The 19,097-nt window shown below is 34.6% G+C and overlaps 1 protein-coding gene across 25 annotated transcripts in view; it reads left to right on the top strand.

Annotated features, from left to right (window-relative positions):
• PhKgamma (phosphorylase kinase gamma) overlaps positions 1 to 19,097 on the top strand; it is a 119,258-nt gene that overhangs the window by 55,868 nt on the left and 44,293 nt on the right. The window contains exon 1 of one of the 25 annotated variants that reach the window (XM_067780894.1): positions 5,716 to 6,062. The exons of the other annotated variants lie outside the window; for them this stretch is intronic. The gene's annotated coding sequence lies outside the window, so the exon portion shown is untranslated. Of the gene's footprint in view, positions 1 to 5,715; positions 6,063 to 19,097 lie in introns of those variants that run through there. 25 annotated transcript variants of the gene reach the window in all.

Here is a 19,097-nt window from a genome sequence, read left to right on the forward strand (position 1 = left end):
TAGGGAGCTTCGCCTTGCCTGGCATGTAAATATTTTTTTGTCACTTAGCAGGTTTAAATCATTTGTTTTTTAATTTTACATAATGTGGCTTTTGTTGCTTATGAAAATGTACGCTTATCAATTAATTGTGCACATATACATATATACAATACGATCCATATGCGTGTAAATTATCGGAAACGATTTCATGATTTTAGCTTGTTTTTATTGTTTCACTTTCTATATAATTCATAGATTATTTTTCTATTGAAAAAAAATAAAATAAAAATAAAAATACGCGAAGATGGAATTGTAAAAAGTGCAATTCCATTCCCTGCAGTGAAACGTCAAGCGGGTTAAAAAAATAATTTACAACTAGTGTTTTCGAACTAACAGCAAACTAGTCCTAGGGAGTTCAAACTTTAGTGAATGAAAACTCGAAGTGTGGGAAAATATTGATAGTGTTTGCGGTCTACAATCTATAATCCACGCCTCAGCATATACTATGTAAGTGATAGCCGTTTGCAACGATGTTCTTATTTGGACGGTTGGAAAGGCCTTATCTCCAATTCGTGCATATGATTTTACGCTTTGCTTTGTTGCCTACTTCTGCGGCACAGCCTTTCCAGGGTTCTTTACCACATTATTGTGTTTGGGATGACATCGCAGGCTTCCGTCCATTTTTCGATAGTTTGGGGCATGTGACCCACGATTGTCTTGGAGGTGTAATCTTCCCAAAATATGCCGCGCAGTCTACATCTAAAGCTTTATGGCCTCGTCTCCGTAGTGTTCGCTTACATACGTTATTTTGTGTGTGTTTGAACTGGTGAAGGCATTCCTTGAAAAATTCGTGCGCAGTTATAAACTGGGTTGGGTAGAAATCCAATTCGCCGTGTGTTTGTGTCAGTCACCGATACAAGTTGGGATGCACCGATATGTCGAGCGCCCTTTTGTTGAGTTACTCCATCTCATCTGCCAGTTTTGTTTTCTCGTGCTCTGTAGCGCTTATTTTCCTTCTTAGAAATCATCGCTGCTTCATTTTCCAGTATGTTGATTGGATACATTCCTGCAATTAATAGCGCTGCATCCTCTGAGATGGCTATAAAAGCACTGCACACTAGGAGCGCGAAGAGGCGGTACTTAGACTTAACTCTGACGAATACTATGTGGTGATTTTTATGACGACTTGCTCTACTTTTCTCCCCATTGATATGAACACTCCCTCTGTCTTTTGCTCCGCGAGCTGTAATTCTTGTTGCCTGAGCCACGATTGAACGCTTGCTATTCTTGTGTTAGATTTTGCACATATTTCGCTTAAAGTTAGTTTTTTCCGTAAGAACGTGTCAGCTGATCGCTCTCTCACTAGACAGAGTTGCCTAGTAAACTTTTGCGCCCTAATTTTTGGCCGTTTGCAGTTTTTATGCAAAAACACCTAATTAAAGTATGAAAAATTGTGGAAATAATTCGAAATAATTATGTAAAAGATCAGATTATAAATATGTAATATATTTATACTTATTTAATATTAATTCCAGCCTTTTACAACATCAAAAATTAAAATAGAAAAAGTTGATGTTTCCATGCATTCAAACAGGCCAATGACAACAATTTTTTCTTTGCCACTACGGGCATAAATTTCGCTCAAATGTGTGTATGTACGGCATACGTATACGTACGTTACACACGTCGGTGGGTAACTGCCGCTTAAGGGTTGTGGCAGTAACAACGAGAGCTATGTCATTCGCGCATCTAATAATTTTAACTCAATTGGACACTTTGAGCCCCAACACTCTGTCATGCATAATGTTCCAGAGAAGTGGACCGAACACAGACCTTTGGGGAACACCAAAATAGTAAAAGCTGTTGTGATGAGATAGTAAATGGTGTTCTAATTGTTGATCTTCAAACGCCTTTGGTTAGCTACGTTTTTTCTTGTTGAAGTTTTATTGGTTTTTGTTTAACATAAATAATACTTTTCAAACAAAGTTAATACAATTACAAGCACTTAAATTTAAATTTACGATATTGTTCTGCATGAGTAACAAAATTTTCACAAATCATATTTGCATAGCTTTCAATCATTAAGTACATTGTAATACCCATATGTACCCAATTGATAAAGGGCTATATGCAATGAGCCATATGATTATAGAGCTTAAACAGTGATTTTCCTAGATAAATGGCTACTGTAAATTAAGCCGCCCTATCTAATTGTGCAAGCAAATAATTACAGAAAAATGCATACATACTCTTATTTACCGCCATTTACATCACATTCACCAATCATCCCTCAGGTGGTCTCTTGCTGCAGAAAGTGAAAAAAAAAAAAATATAAGCTAAATGTTTTAGTAATTTTTAGTGTAATAATTACGACGCAATATATATGCTTGTAAGTAATTCTGGAAAAATAAGGGTTTACTTTTGCAACGTTCTTTTCTTTTTTGCTGTTTACGCTAATAGTTTATGCGGGAGTCTTAAATCAACAGTCATAAGCCCAAATCAACAAATGATAAATGAAATTTATAAACGTAGTTTTATTTATTTTGTGAACTACTTTTACTTACAAGCTTTGTCAACACTTGTACTTGGGCTTAAATAGCGTAGTTTTCAGGCATAGATAGGTGATCGGTTGTTGCTCCGCCCTTCAAAGAAACAAGGCCACAATTAGCGCTCGCGGCACAATTTTGATGGAGCTTCTTTGCAACAGTTTTTACTAACCGTTTATCGCCCTTTTTTTCTCATTAGGTTTTTACAGCGATTGTAAACCCCATTCTATATTATGGAGTTCTTGTTTGGTGGAAAGCCACACAAAAAACAACCTACCTCAAAAAATTAGAGGGGGGTATGCAGAACTGAAAACAACCGCGACGGCTGCACTGTATGCCATTCTGCACATTCCAAAAGAGCGAAGAACTAAAAAAGAACTAAAAGAAATAAACAGATCCTACAAGCTGCCAGATCACTGTAGCGTTTTCCCAGCGGAAGTATTAGCCGTAATTATAGCAGTAGAAACACTGGAAGAGAATAGCTTAAACTGCAACCGTGTTAACTTTTATATTGACAGCCAAGCGGCAATTAAGGCGATAATCTCGCATAGCGCAGCATCTTAAAATCTGTTATAGTGTAAGCAGTCTCTGGAAAGAATCGGGACAGGGAGAAGCATACATCTATATTGGGTCCCAGGGCATATGGGAATAGATGGGAATGAAAAAGCAGATGAACTAGCTAAAAAGGGCGCATCCCTTGAAGCTTGCTCCGTAGACGTCCCAATTAGATTGAGCGAGATTAAGAGAAGGCGAGAGGTGCACCTGTTCGAGCAAGCGGGAAAGGCGTGGGTGCTGTAAAGTGTCGAAGATTATGTGTAGGTCTTACAACCTTAGACTAACAAAGTTGCTTCTATCATTAAAAAGAGATGATTGTAGACTCATAACGGGTATTCTGACTGGACACTACCTTCTGGCGTCACATGTCTTTGGTTTGGATAATGATAATTTCTAGAGATCTTTATGCTCTCAGAGCACGTATCTACCCAAAGTCTTATGGTTAAAACCCCTGCAGTCGAACCAACTAGTTTTATGCTAAGCAGAAAATGTAGTAAGAAGTTTGCCAAAATTCCCAACTAGTTCGAGTTCTGTCTATTTTCCCATATTAGAAATTCTTAGCACGGCGATATCCTACGAAATATCAATTGCCAGGATCTGCATCAGTATAATACCTGTTGACAAATTAGTAATTATATACACAAAAATCGTACCAGATGGCATACTAGTCAGTATATCCACCAGGGTCATACCAATTGACATACTACATAGTTAGTTTATGCAATGGCAACATACCAGTGGGCCCTTTTGTTAAGTCGGCACATGCATCAGAATCCTACCAGCTAATATACCAGTTCTAGTCGGGTTTGAGAAATTACATGAAAATTTGGTTTGTGTTATGTGGGAGGGTGAAAAAATAGAAAGGGGGTAGATAACTATTAATTTTGGAAACTAATGGCTTAAACAGATACAATAAATAACTTATTTGGCGCACAAAGAAGAAACTGACAGCAGAGTTGGCTGTGTTTGTTTTAATGGTAAACAACAAATACACAACTTATCGGCCGTCGCATCCTTCGCACTTTGCCAGTTTTCCAATTTTGACATTATGATGTCTATTGAGGGACCAGGTCCTGTTGCCATTTATACGACATTTATCTTTGTTAACTGAATTATGAATTGCAAATTTCCGGCAAAAAGCGCTCGCGCATTTCCTCTTCCAGGAGAGACAAAATTCTAACTACGCCAAAGCTGAGTCGTATGAATGATCCCACAAAATTCTAGTCAATGATATAGAAAGTTTGCTGACTACTTCGGATTTTGACTGCTTCTTGACCTGAACATACGCAGAGGAAGTTAGGGACCGTTTATTTGCAGCCCACCTGGTCCAAACTCTTGCACTCTTCTTGAAAGGCAGGCAGGCTATACGCAACTATAATTTCGGCGTATATTTGTTAAGATGGTGTTACAACTTTAGTACAGGCTCGATTGGTAATTTTTTTGTACATATTTGTAGGTCTCTTCTAATTATTGTATGCACACGATGCACCAGAACTGCCTCTTGCATTTTATCATCTTTTGCAAGTCATTTGTTTTGGTCTCCTTTATTCCTGTCACCAGCAACCCAGTTAATAATGATGGGGGCTTCAGAAATTTTAAATACAGAATACTATGGCTGCTTGACATATCATGCAAGTGTTGTTTTCCAAGAAGGCCTCTAGATTTCTAGTGCTTTCTCTTGAAACATACAGATTGAGCTTGGAAGACGGATGAAAAATGTCTTCTTTAGAAACTCGCCAATCCAAATTTTCAACATAAATGAACTAAATTAATATACTCTGTGATTTCTGTGCGTCAGTCTCGCTATAACTATAACTCTTAAACGTCTTGACCGATTTCGATAATATTTTTTTACTTAGCTCGTTATCTCCGCAATTATTTGAAGAAGGTATCCAAAATTTATTGTAGATATTCCATATACGAGTGGCAGTGGAGTGACAGTGGGAGTGAGAGTGGGAGATCGAGTGAGAGTGAGAGATGGGGTGACAGTTGGAGTGGGAGTGAGAGTTGGTGTGGGAGTGAAAGTGCGAGTGAGAGGGAGATAAATGGAATAAGCAGTGTACAAGAATAAGAAGAAAAATGGTGGAAGCTCACTTCAGATGATTCACGCCCTAAACTAGACCCCTTCTTATCGGTGTAGGGTTCTTATTTTTATTTAACTTTGTGTTTAAGTTACTTTGAAATTTGTATTTTAATATGTTCCATCAATATTTTAATTTTCAATTTTGATATTTTAATTTTCAAAAATTTTCAGTTGGATTCAATTTTTACCTTCAAGAAGTTATACTCCTTATATGTGAATATTCTTAATAAAAATATAAATAATAAAAAAGGATACTACAATTGGCGATCCTGCCAGGAGGATTTAACTAAACATCAACCTTTAAACAAAAAAGCATGTGATATTTTAAATATTTATTGTACGCATAAAAATTTACTACCCCAAACAAACATAATTTATTAGTGCGCCTAAAATCAGGCAGAAATTCGAACAAACCAAAGATTAGTGTGACCATCAGTTCAAATTCAGTTCCTAAATTTTTGAATTTACAATATATAATTTTTATCAGTTACACCATATTGTTGAACGACAATTGGCAATAAACATTTAAACTAGAATTACAAAACAAAAGCAATTTCAAAGCAGAAATTATAGAAGAAAGGAATATTAAAAAAAAATATTGGTTTTGGCGTAAAACTACATAAATCCGAAAATTTCAACAATAGCAGCTCAAAATTAAACAACAACAAGTACAAACAAATAGCCCAGCAGCACCGACAACAACACATCAATTCAAGAAGAGCTTTCAACAACTCATGTTTTAATTAAAAGTGCATGAATTGCAATAGACCAAATGCAAACTCGTTCAAATCCAGAAATAGATTTCCAAAAGTGACTTACCGGTAACTTAAAAAAACCGGAAAAGTGCGCTGAGTTTAACACAACACCGTCAGCCGTCAACACAGCTCCATAAAGAGAACGTAAGTTACAACAATAACAACAATAACGATAGATATAACAAGCAACAACAAATCAAAATAAGGAAGAAATGGTGAGCTGTTATTCAGAACTATGTATATAAATTTTGATATATTTTAAATATATATATAACTATATTAGTTAAGGTTTATCTGAAATTAAAATTTAATACATTTTAAATAATTGTAAACTCTTTCTTCTGGAGATTTAAAAGAATATTTTGCATTTAATAACGTTGAGTTTTGAACGTTATTTTAAAAAATTAATTTTTTGATTTTTGAGATTCCATTTCAATTATGCTTCGCACGCCACCAAACGACAGAAACACGTCTACACCAACACATCGGGTTAACGATTCGCTTATTGATTTAGAAGGTGTTTCTTCGCAAAATGATCTAATAAATCCATATGCGAACGAAAACAATAACGAAATTTTTTCCACTTCAGTGAAACTTCCTCAGTTTTGGACAAGTTGTCCTGAGGCATGGTTCATACATGCTGAAATGCAGTTCAATACTAAAAAAATTACTCAAGAAACGACCAAATATGAGTATATTATTACTGCATTACCTCAGGATGTCATAATGACGATTTTGGATTTTATTCAAAATCCACCGGAAATAAATAAATATTCTGCATTAAAACAAACTTTGATCGAAAGACATTCCTTAAGTGAGAATGCAAAATTAGATAAAGTGTTGTCTGATTCTGAAATGGGTGATCGCAAGCCTTCAGAATTTTACCGATCTTTAGTTCTACTTTCTGGTTCTAATTTTAGCCAAGAAATGTTAAAGAAACTTTGGATGCGAAAATTACCCAAAAACTTGAATGTAATTTTAACAAGTTCGAATTTCAATGACATAAATGATCTAACTAAATTAGCTGATAACGTTTGGGAAGTTATCAGTAAAAATGAAATTGCTTTGATAAACAGTTCTCAGAATTCTAAAGGCGAAAATTCTATTATTACTAATTTGGTTAAGACAACATCTTTAATTTGTGAAAATTTTCAAAAATTATCTTTGGAATTAAGTGAAATTAAAAAAGAAATTAGTCAGAATTATTCAAGATCACGTTCAACAAGTAGAAATAGTTTTAGAAGTCCTGTTAGATATCGTTCGAAATCTCGTGATAATCCCAACTGGTTATGTAGATATCATTACAAATTCGGAAATAAAGCTAGGAGATGTGAGGAACCATGCGCGTTTGTAAAAAATAGTAATCCAACAAACTAAAATGTTCCGTTGTTGCAGCGACAAATAACGGAATTTCAGAAATATCAACTCGTCGCTTATTTATATTTGACAAAGAAAACAGGTTAAAATTTTTGATTGATAGTGGGGCAGAAATTTCTGTGCTTCCAGCTTCGAAATTCTCGTGTACAAAAAAATCATCAGATATTATTTTAACAGCAGCCAATGGTTCAACGATTTTTACATATGGAAAAAAACTTGTAAATGTTAATTTAGGTTTAAGACGGGAATTTCCTTTTGTGTTTTTGATAGCTGATATAGCAAAGCCGATTATAGGTGCAGATTTTTTATGCAAATATGGACTACTTATTGATATTAAAAACAAATGTTTAATAGATCCATTAACAAATTTATCAGTTAACACAATTTCGTACTATTGTAACATCTCTCTTCCAAAAATGTTTTCAGTAGAAAATCAATACACAAAATTGTTGAAAGAATTTCCTTCTCTTATAGAAGAGCCAAACTATTCAAAACCAGTTAAACACGCCACAGTTCATAGACTTGTTACAGAAGGCAATCTTCCTTTCTCAAAGCCCAGACGTCTAGACCCAATCAAATTTAAGGTAGCTAAAGCTGAATTTGATTTTCTTGTAAAAACTGGAATTTTTAGATCATCAAATTCTTCTGTAGCTTCACCACTTCATTTAGTACCAAAAAAGGAAAGTAATGATTGGCGTCCCTGTGGTGATTTTAGACGACTTAATACTATTACTGTTCCTGACCGCTATCCTTTACCACATATTCAGGATTTTAATATTTATTTATTTATTTATTTATATATTTATTATTGTCTACCGAATAGTTCTAACAGACTCATTAATTAAAAAGTATAAAGAGACTAGTCTTAAATCTACTTATCTCTAAACTGAAATTCAAATTTTTAGCATACGAATTGCATATTCGAACGCATCTTGTGAGTGGCTCATTGAAACCATAGTTGGTTGCGTGAAAAGTTACATCGAATAAACGAGTTGTCCTTAAATTAAGACTTGATGAGTGAACATGTATTAAATTAGAAATGAGTTCACAGTTGATTCTAGAATTCATCACATTATACTTAAAAATAATAGAAAAATAAGACCTTCTCTCTTCCAAACTTTGTAGACCTAGCAACTTGCGTCTGCCAATATAGTTTGGAAGCCCATCAGGCCACGACAGAGGACGCAAAGCCATTCTAGTGAACACCCTTTGCACCTTTTCAATTATAGAAGTAAGATTTTGATAGTAAGGGTTCCAAATTATACAGCAATAGTCTAATTGACTACGCACTAAAGATATGTACAGCGCTTTGAGAGTAAGTGGGTCAACAAAATCCACAGTGTTTCTGCGTATAAAACCAATCATAGAAAAAGACTTCGACACCACATGGTCTACATGGTTGGAAAAGGTCAACCTAGAGTCGAAAATAACCCCTAGATCCTTAATAGTATCTTTACGGCACAATTTTTGTCCATTTAGTACATAGTCGCAAGTCACTGTCTTAGACTTTTTAGCAAACGTGATGACGCAACATTTACTAACATTTAAATGGAGATGATTTAATATACACCAATTAGAAAGATTATTTAGATCAGACTGAAGACTAGAACAGTCAATTGTATTTTGAATTTTTAGGAATAATTTAACATCATCCGCAAACATAAGACAATCCGCAGTTGAAAATTGATCAGGAAGGTCATTAATAAATAGTAAAAAGAGGAGAGGCCCAAGATGTGTACCTTGGGGGATACCTGACCAAGCATGTATGTAAGTTTGAGATCTAGCGGATTCCATTTGGACGAAAAGTTTTCGTCCCATAAGAAAACTTGAGAAAAAATCTAGAAGATTTCCGTTAATGCCGAATGCTTTGAGTTTTTCCAAGAGAATGGAGTGGTCTACCTTGTCGAATGCCTTAGAAAAGTCAGTGTAAACTACATCTAACTGTGCTTGGCTCTCGAAGGCGTTAACTATTTTGTTTGTTATTAAGACCAGATTTGAGCAAGTTGATCTCGAGGGGACAAACCCGTGTTGATGTATAGAGATATATGATTGAACGTGATCGTACAGTTTAGCTTTGACCACGTGATCGAAGATTTTTGCAAAATTACTTTGTTTCACAATGGGTCTATAGTTAGATACGTCATTTCGGTTACCCGATTTGTAGTCTGGCAATATTGTGCAAAGCTTCCAAGAGTCTAAAAAGATACCTTTACTTAAGCACTTATTGAATAATTTAGCGATGGGAGTAGATATGATTGAGTTAAGTAGCCTGAAAAATATTGGAGGAAACCCCTCGTGATCAGCTTTTGAGCTGTTTTTTAGAATAGATATTGCGTTCGCAACATCCTGTGGCGAGACGCTAAAGCAACAATTTGAATTCAGTTTAGTGCACTTTAGGTGTGTTTTTGAACAACAAATATCACACGCAAGGTGGTCGTTGGCTGAACATTTAGATTTGCATTTAATGCAGTTAGACATTATGAAAACGTACTAAAATATTACGCACAGCGAGAGCGATCGAAAAACACGTCTGCACTCGACGACGATTGATTAATCTAAGAAATAAAAAGATATTTTCAAAATTAGATCTTGTTAGAGCGTATCATCAAATTCCAATGGCAGAAGAAGATATTTATAAAACGGCGATTACTACTCCTTTTGGCATGTTTGAGTTCATTCGAATGCCTTTTGGTTTGAGGAACTCAGCACAAACTTTTCAAAGATTCATCAATGAAGTTGTAAATGAATTAGATTTTGTTTACGCGTACATTGATGATATTTTAGGTGCTGGCGAGAGTGAAGAGCAACAACATAAGAGAATGTGAAACCAAATAAATGCATTTTTGGTGTTACTAGAATTGATTTTCTAGGACATAGTATTTCTGAATTAGGAATACGCCCATCGGAAAATAGAATAAAAGCTATTCGAAATTTTGAACTACCAAAATCCATTAAACAAACTCAAAAGTTTATTGGTATGGTTAACTATTACCATAGATATATTTCACAATTAGCCGAATTTACTGGAGTTATATATGATTTAATTAATAAAACAAGTAAAAACCGAGACAAAATTTTAGTTTGGGATGATAAATCTATTAAAGCGTTTGAATGCATTAAAGACAAGTTTGCATCTAAGGTCTTGTTAAATCATTTTAGCAAAGATGCAAAATTAACTTTAACTGTAGATGCATCCAATACGGCAGTCGGTGGTGTTCTACAACAAAATTTCAACAATAAGTCTGAACCTCTCGCATTCTATTCGAAGAAACTTTCACCAGCTGAAATGAAATATAGTGCTTTTGATAGAGAGCTATTAGCAATTTATCTTAATATTAAACATTTTCGATATCTATTAGAAGGAAGAGAATTCACTGTGTTTACTGATCACAAGCCCTTAGTTTTTGCTCTAAATTCAAAAACTGAACGTAGTCCACGACAAACCAGACATCTTGAATTTATTGCACAATTTACAAATGATATTCAGCATATTACTGGACAAGCAAATGTAGTAGCCGATACTTTATCTAGGGCATTTGAAATAGAAGCAATTCAAAATTCAGAACTTAATTTTAAAATTTTAGAAAAGGAACAGCAACAAGATGATGAGCTAAACAATCTTGTATCTCAACAATCATTTCAAAATTTTAAATTAGTTAAAATTCCTGTTTTAAATTTCAATATATGGTGTGAATCATCCGGAGATTGTCCTAGACCGTTCGTTCCAAATAATTTACGCAAAACAGTATTTGATAAGTTACATGGGATAGTGCATCCGGGTACTAAAGCCACTCGCCGTCTAATTATAAAAAAATATTTTTGGCCAAACATGAATAAAGAAATTAATAGATGGTCCAAGGAATGTATTAGTTGTCAAAAATCTAAAGTTTATCGACATACGAAGTCACCAGTTAGTAAAATTTCAATACCGAACAAAAGATTCGAACATATTCATTTAGATATTGTAGGACCTTTACCTATTTCAAAGGGACATCGCTATATTTTGACTATTATCGATAGATTCACACGTTGGCCAGAAGCATACGGATTAAGGGAAATTTCTGCAGAAACAATTGCAAATAAATTTTTATGTGAATATATATCTCGGTTTGGTGTACCTCTAGAAATAACTACTGATCAGGGTGCTCAATTTACTTCAAAATTGTTTACAGAATTAACAAAGTTATTAGGTAGTCATCAAATTACAACGTCAGCTTATCATCCTCAAGCGAATGGCATGGTAGAGCGATTTCATAGGCAATTGAAATCTTCTTTAATGGCTACAAATGGAACCAGAGATTGGTATGGAGAGCTACCTCTAATACTGTTAGGTTTGCGATCAACATTTAAAGAAGATATTTCGGCTACACCGGCTGAAATGGTTCTTGGACAAAATTTAAGATTACCCGGTGAACTTATTGTTCCAACATCTGAAAATTCATCATCAAATGAAATTTTGGGTAAATTACGTGAAAAATTTAGAAATGTTCATTCGAGTTTAAATCATCATAACTCTAATGTTGGTTTTTATGTTCCGAAAGATTTGCAAACATGCAAATTTGTTTTTGTTCGTTTAATTAATAAGCGTTCTTTACAACAACCGTATGAAGGTCCATACAAGATACTTGAAAAAAACAAGTAGTATTTTAAAATAGAAATTGAAAATGAGATCAAAACTATCCCGATTTACAGGCTAAAACCAGCGATTATTGAAACGTTACCTAACAACTCTAACACTCATCACAATAACATTAAAACAAAGAAGAAAGTCACATTTAATTTATTTAATGTTAATTCTCTGGAAGGGGGAGTAATGTAGGGTTCTTATTTTTATTTAACTTTGTGTTTAAGTTACTTTGAAATTTGTATTTTAATATGTTCCATCAATATTTTAATTTTCAATTTTGATATTTTAATTTTCAAAAATTTTCAGTTGGATTCAATTTTTACCTTCAAGAAGTTATACTCTTTATATGTGAATATTCTTAATAAAAATATAAATAATAAAAAAGGATACTACAATCGGTATCCAGAAAATTTCGTCATTCTAATTAAATGAGAGAATGCTATTTAGTATGCATGTACATACATACATATATATACTGGGTTGGTCCTTATAAATCAAATTTCCAATGTTTTTCAGTTTCATCCCTTGAAGTGGTAATACCAAGGTCAATACATACGTCTAATCATTCCTTCATTCAGACTGCTCCCAATTTATCTCATTACTCACCGTTTCACATTCAAATGCCGGATACGCCATTTTTCTACGCCCACATTTTTATTCTCGTTTATTTTCCAATTCACGCGTTCAAGGCGTGCTCTGGCCACAAGTACAATACCTGGAAGTTAAAATAAAATTATCTCTAACCTAAATACATATATTTGTATTAGGGATGTTTCAAATATTTGCATCCGTATACGCAACAGTAAATCTTTTGCAATTATTTCAATATTCGCTGCTCAAAGATCTTAGCGGAGTTTGTACGTACCGAAATGTGAAATTGTTGTCCAGAAACATTTTTATTTGTATTAAGTAGAACCGAAGCTGAAACGTAAATTGCGAAGTCCCAACTAGTTCAACCTTTTAAAAATATAATTCCAACAGAAAAAGCAAATACAAGTCGATATCTTTCATAATATTTCCAAAAAAATTATTAAACTTCGTTTTCATATTTGTATTGGCGTGTGTCTATAGTTCTACTTTCGCAACATCCTAATATGTGTGCATTATGGTCAATTACTTAAATCTCTTCTATCTGGATGTGAATGTGTATTCTTATTTTGTCAAACGGATTTTCTTAAAAAATGTTCATGTGCAGCAAACCTTTTTGACCTTGAACTGAACTTGGCGTCAATGCACTTTCTGCAAATTTATAAATATTTTTTTAAATGTTCACATATTTATGTAAATGATATGTATGTATATTAGGGTGGGTCGATTTGTATGGACGAAAGTTAACCGATATCGCGAAATCGATTTTTCGATAGGATCTGGGCTCAGGAAAAAAAGTTCCACTACGCATGCCAAAAAAATAATTTTCGAGCCTGCGGAATTTCATTTTGCTGACTTTTTTCGACTTTGTTTTTTAAGGTTTTTTTCATGACCTACTGGGCGTGGCTTCAACCGATTTCGCCTATTTTCACAGAAAACAGTTATCGTCACAGAAGCAAATTTCACAAGGATTGGTAAATTTTTGTTCGACTTATGGCATTAAAAGTATTCTAGACAAATTAAATGAAAAAGGGCGGAGCCACGCCCATTTTGAAATTTTCTTTTATTTTTGTATTTTGTTGCACCATATCATTACTGGAGATGAAAGTTGACATAATTTACTTATATACTGTAAAGATATTCAATTTTTTGTTAAAATTTGACTTTTAATTTTTTTTTTTTAAAGTTGGCGTTTTCGTCATCCGATTTTGCAAATTTTTATTTAGCACACATATACACACTGTCAAATTGCAGCTTGCAAAACTTTTAAATTACCTTCTTTTAAAAGTGGGCGGTGTCACGCCCATTGTGCAAAATTTTACTAATTTTCTATTCTGCGTCATAAGGTCAACCCACCTGCCAAGTTTCATCGCTTTATCCGTCTTGGGTAATGAATTCGCACTTTTTCGGTTTTTCGAAATTTTCGATATCGAAAAAGTGGGTGTAGTTATAGTCCGATTTCGTTCATTTTAAATATCAATCTGAGATGAGTGCACAGGAACCTACATACCAAATTTCAATAAGATACCTCAAAATTTACTCAAGTTATCGTGTTAACGGACAGACGCACAGTGTTTCGTGTAGAACAAGCTAGCTGGACAAAAACAAAGTTCTTATTCCAAGAAAAGTGTAATGAGAAATGAAAGAAAACAAACAAAATAATGGGATTTTTGCTTTTTTTTGATATTTTTGCTCATATATATTGAGTAATTGAAGTAATAAGGCAGGAGTGGCCGTAAAATGCATTGATTAATTTGCGAAATTCTTGTTGAATATTAAGCTTCATATTTCTTTTAAGTGAAAACTTTTATATAATTTTTTTGATGGATTCTAAGCTCGAAGGTAAGTAAAATTTTTTAATAGTAATTCTTTCACAATTAGAGTATTTTCAATATATTTAACATTCCGTTATTAAGAAGAAAAGGTATTTTTTCTCTATATTTTTCACTTTAGGGACAAAAAAGTTACATACATCCGCGGACATCCGGGCTAAATTTTACATATGTTATAGTCGCAAGTATTATCTAATAGTCGAAAGAAAAAACCATTGCGAATTCTTTGCACATCTATTTTTAATTTTTTTTTTTTATGTACGTACCGGCTCCAACGAGATATTTGAACCTTTAAAGCTGATCTGCAAACGGCAAAGCCAATTCCCAGGTACAGGGAACAAACACGTAGCCATGAAACACAAAAATAAACGCGCAAGGTCAACAAGAGCACACCAAAAGCAAAAGGGCGAAGATCACTGACTTCAACCTGCCACAATCAACCGCACCAGTCTCCAAGGCATAAAAACAGGTACATACAAAGCAATCCTAATGCAGGTATAACCACACAGGAACGCTACACAAAAGAACCGCATTTGGTATCATCTACGCCAATACCTGAATGTAATATAAATACTGCACAATTGATAACAAATCAGAACGATCAACGACACTTAAGATGGCAGCAAAACAATCATCAACTATTCACCCTCTCGGAAAATCAACAACAAAGCAGTTTAGTTATAACCGTACCAAGAACGGAGCTTTTTGACATTTGGGTTCAACATTCGAAGGAAACTAGATATAAAGAATTATTGAGTTTTGTTTTACTTAGGTACGATTTAAGCGAAGCAGCCGAGTATTCGATAAAAAGTTTAAGCTTACAAATATCGGCATATTCGTCGAAGCTGGATCAAAAGTGGAACACTTCTGGAAGCCATAAGGAGCGATTTTTGAATAAAAACTCGGAGTGGCTTTCGGGTCCAGACTTCACATTTACAATAACGGTGGATTCAAAGTTGCCATCAGACCAACCAACCACTTCTTCAGGTAACCCCGGCACCGGAAGACGAAGGAAGGACTTTGTTAGCTGCAGTGAAAAACCCAAACGGCGTCGAGTGGATGACCTCTTGCAATCTAGAAGTCCTGGTGAGTTACTTTATGCGCAGAAGTATCAACGCGTATGTCCGGCAACAGAAATGTTGCTAACATTATAGAAAAATCATAGGAAACCACTCAAATATCCGGCAAAAAGATGACACGTGAGCCAGATGCAAGATGCTTGAGCAATGTAGAAGCTTTAGCATACTACGTAGATAGCAAGTCGACGACTCATGGGTACAAAACGACTCAGAAATGGAGCATCAAGGCAGGCCATAATGTTTATCCATAATTTTATAGTCTAAGAAAAGCTAAGGCAGAATGCTATCCAAATGAAATTGATGTGGGTGAAACACGTGGGGAAATTAAAGTCCAGTCCGTATTAGATAAAACTGTTGAGCGTTTAGTTTTAGCAAATCAAGAAGTTTTTGTTAGTTTATTACCTACAAACTTGACGTATACTTTAATCAGCAAGTGGGGTTGCGATGGAAGCTCTGGCCATAGCACATATAAGCAAAAGTTTACATGCAGTTCTGACACTAATGAGTTTTTGTTTATATTTTCTTTCGTTCCTCTTCAATTACAGGATGAAAAAGCTAACATTGTTTGGCAGAATCCTCGACATTCTTCTACCATGTATTGTCGTCCAATTAAATTTATTTTTTCTAAAGAAAAAAAAGATTTTATTGTTTTTGAAACGAACAAAGTTTTAGAGGAGATAAATTCGTTGTTGCCAACAAAGAACATGCTCGAAGAATACGAAGTTTCCGTAAATCACAATATGTTTCTAACAATGATTGACGGGAAAGTTTGTAATGCTTTGACTGAAACTTCTTCCGCACAAAAGTGTTATATTTGTGGTGCCACTCCAAAAGATATGAATAATGAGTTACGGGACTTTACGCCTAGCCGAGATAATCTTGGTTTTGGTTTGTCTACTCTCCATGCATGGATAAGATGTTTTGAATGCTTGCTTCACATAAGTTGTTGCCTCGAAGTAAAAACTGGCAGCTTAGGAATGAGGCAGATAAAGAGAGTGTAAAGCTACGTTCCAACGAAATCCAGAACCGAATTTTGTTTCTTTAGCAGCCGAGGCTCTGGCGACCCCAAGCTTCTCATGGAATAGGGGGCGAGAGACGGGGTGGCTTAAAATGTTCTATGTGGTCATACTAAATCCTTTCCGAGATGGCCGGGCTTATACTTTAATGGTGCTTGTTACCGGAACGTGGCGGATCTATATTCGACAAAGATCGATAGCACGCCCCACAATCTTCCGAGAGTGTCATTATCGCTACACCCACATCAAGCTGTGATTTCTATCTCCTCAGATGTCTCTATTAAATGATTGAGGATCAAATTTCCTTGAATCGATCGGAATTAAAATAAACCATTGATACATTTTATGTGTTAAAAGCTCCGAAGCTTTCGATTAATTAGAACAAATCGCTATTACTAAATACAACAACAACAACAACAACTAAATTGCGATCGCTATTACTAAATTTGCGATTAATACTGCAGCAAGAAAAATCTAAAAACAATTTTCCGACTTCGGGTACGGTGACCTCATCTCCGTAACAATATGCAGTATACTCAGGCTATTGTCCGACTGACAAAAAGTTGAATGATCGTAAATTATATAAATAAGCATTAAATTAATGCTAAAGCGCAATATACATAAATAGAATCGTTCATTTTTATTCTAAAAATAAAAAAATCTAATTAATTAAAATGGGTCATAATTTATTCTAACAAGGGACTGCCTCAACGTGCTTAAGTCATATAATGCAACACGCCTTTTTAGGTCTGGCTCCAGGCTTAATTTATGTTAATTAAAACACGAAATTATTGAACTTATTTCTTTTTGCCATAGTTCATAGTTTTATTGTGTATATATGTAGTTGTAATTATAATTTGTAATTAAATGTTGATGCCTAGCATTTATATGATCGAATGCTTGCATTTCTATTAAGACTGAACTCAACGAAGCCGAACCGATATTCGACCAAAGTCGAAATCAAAGCTTTCCAAAGTCATATGAGTTCCTAAAACTTGAGATATTTATAAAAAACTAAAGAGATATTTATAAAAAACTAGAGTACCCGGCTAACTTTGTTCTGCCCGAAAATTGGTTTGCTTCCCCTTCTCTATCTATCCCATTTAATTCTACCCTGTCTTGAATATTTCTTATTAGTCTTGTCCATCCCTTATTCCATTTGTGCCCCTCCAACACCCAAACTCATCCCAGGCCAACTCCTCCCACTATCACTCTCATTCCCACGCCCATTTCAACACCCACTTCCATTTATACTCACCCACCCATTACTACTTCGCATTCCCATTTCCACTTCTAGTCCCACTTCCGTAACAGCTCCCTCTCCCTTTTCCATTTCCTCATATATGTAACCTCTATACCAAATATGAAATACATGCCTTACCGGCCGATTTCAATATCCTTGTTTGTAAAACCACTGCGACACTACATAAAATTAACGGAATTCTTAAAATTTAATTATTTTCAATTTATCTAATAATTTGCGAAAAATTTGATTGACGTGACATCAAGACGGACAAGGCGACAGCAGTTTCGATTATATCTTGTATATCTCTTCAAAGCCTTTTCTCCCGCGAGTGGGTTCGAACCCGCACTCCTGCGATAATTGAACTGTTGATAACCACGTTCAGTCAAAGCCCCTACCATCCTTCTTTGAATAGATTTTTTATTTGAACTGTCATACTTTGTATGTTAGTTTGTACCAAAGTTAAGCTTTTGTTGTTGGCGGTTCATCTTAAGAACTTGTTTGCTTTATTTATCGTTCGCTCTCCTGACCTCTTTACTTTTTATTTCTTTGATTTTTAGTTGTGATATTATTTTTAGGTTTTCTTTCCAAATTTTTTTTTATTTTTCACTTTAATTAATTTATATTCCGTTTTCTTCTTCATATGCTATTCATTTCGTTCTCCGTTTTTCTTCACCTTCCCCTTCACCTTGTACATCCCATTTTCACTTCTCTTCTCCTTCTTCATTGCCTTCTACTTCGTGTTATTTTCCTTCTTTTAAGCCCTCCTTATTTGTCCTTTACATTTTCAAATTTATTTGTTTCTCATTCTTTTCCTTTTCCTGGCACCAATTCGATCACGTATTGGAAACTGTGGTAAATAAGCCAAAGTTCACTAGATAACGAAAGTCTCAATAGCAAAACATCGCAATGCAATTTTCCATGTAAAATTTACAGAATATTTATAAATTTTTCGGGTGTTATTAAACAGCCATTTTTAATCCATATACATATTTTGAATGTGTATGTTATTTTGATTGTTTCAATTTGCTGATTTCCATTAATGTATGCTGATATGTCACCACAGTAGTGAAAGAAAAAGTATCATTCCGAGATGAGCTCAGATTGATAAAAATAATGCTAAAGTTGTTTTAAACAACAACAACATAATAACAACTTGTTTATGAAAATATGACTGAAAATACCATAAACATGGTGTTGTGTAGTGACGAAAATTTTCGTGCGTTAGTCCATGGCAGGCTTCAGATAGAATCGTTAACGCAATGGCGTCATTCTTCTGACACCGCTAAACTGTTTTTTGCAAGGAAGTCATACAATTCAAGAGAAGTCAGTAGAATATCTCGAGAGTGCTAGCGGACTATCCTTTGAACCAAGAAAAACTACACATAGCAGTGGTAAAAGCGCTGATAGCAGTGCC

Source organism: Eurosta solidaginis, chromosome 4 (genome assembly GCF_040869045.1).
Source record: "Eurosta solidaginis isolate ZX-2024a chromosome 4, ASM4086904v1, whole genome shotgun sequence".
Lineage (NCBI taxonomy): Eukaryota > Metazoa > Arthropoda > Insecta > Diptera > Tephritidae > Eurosta > Eurosta solidaginis.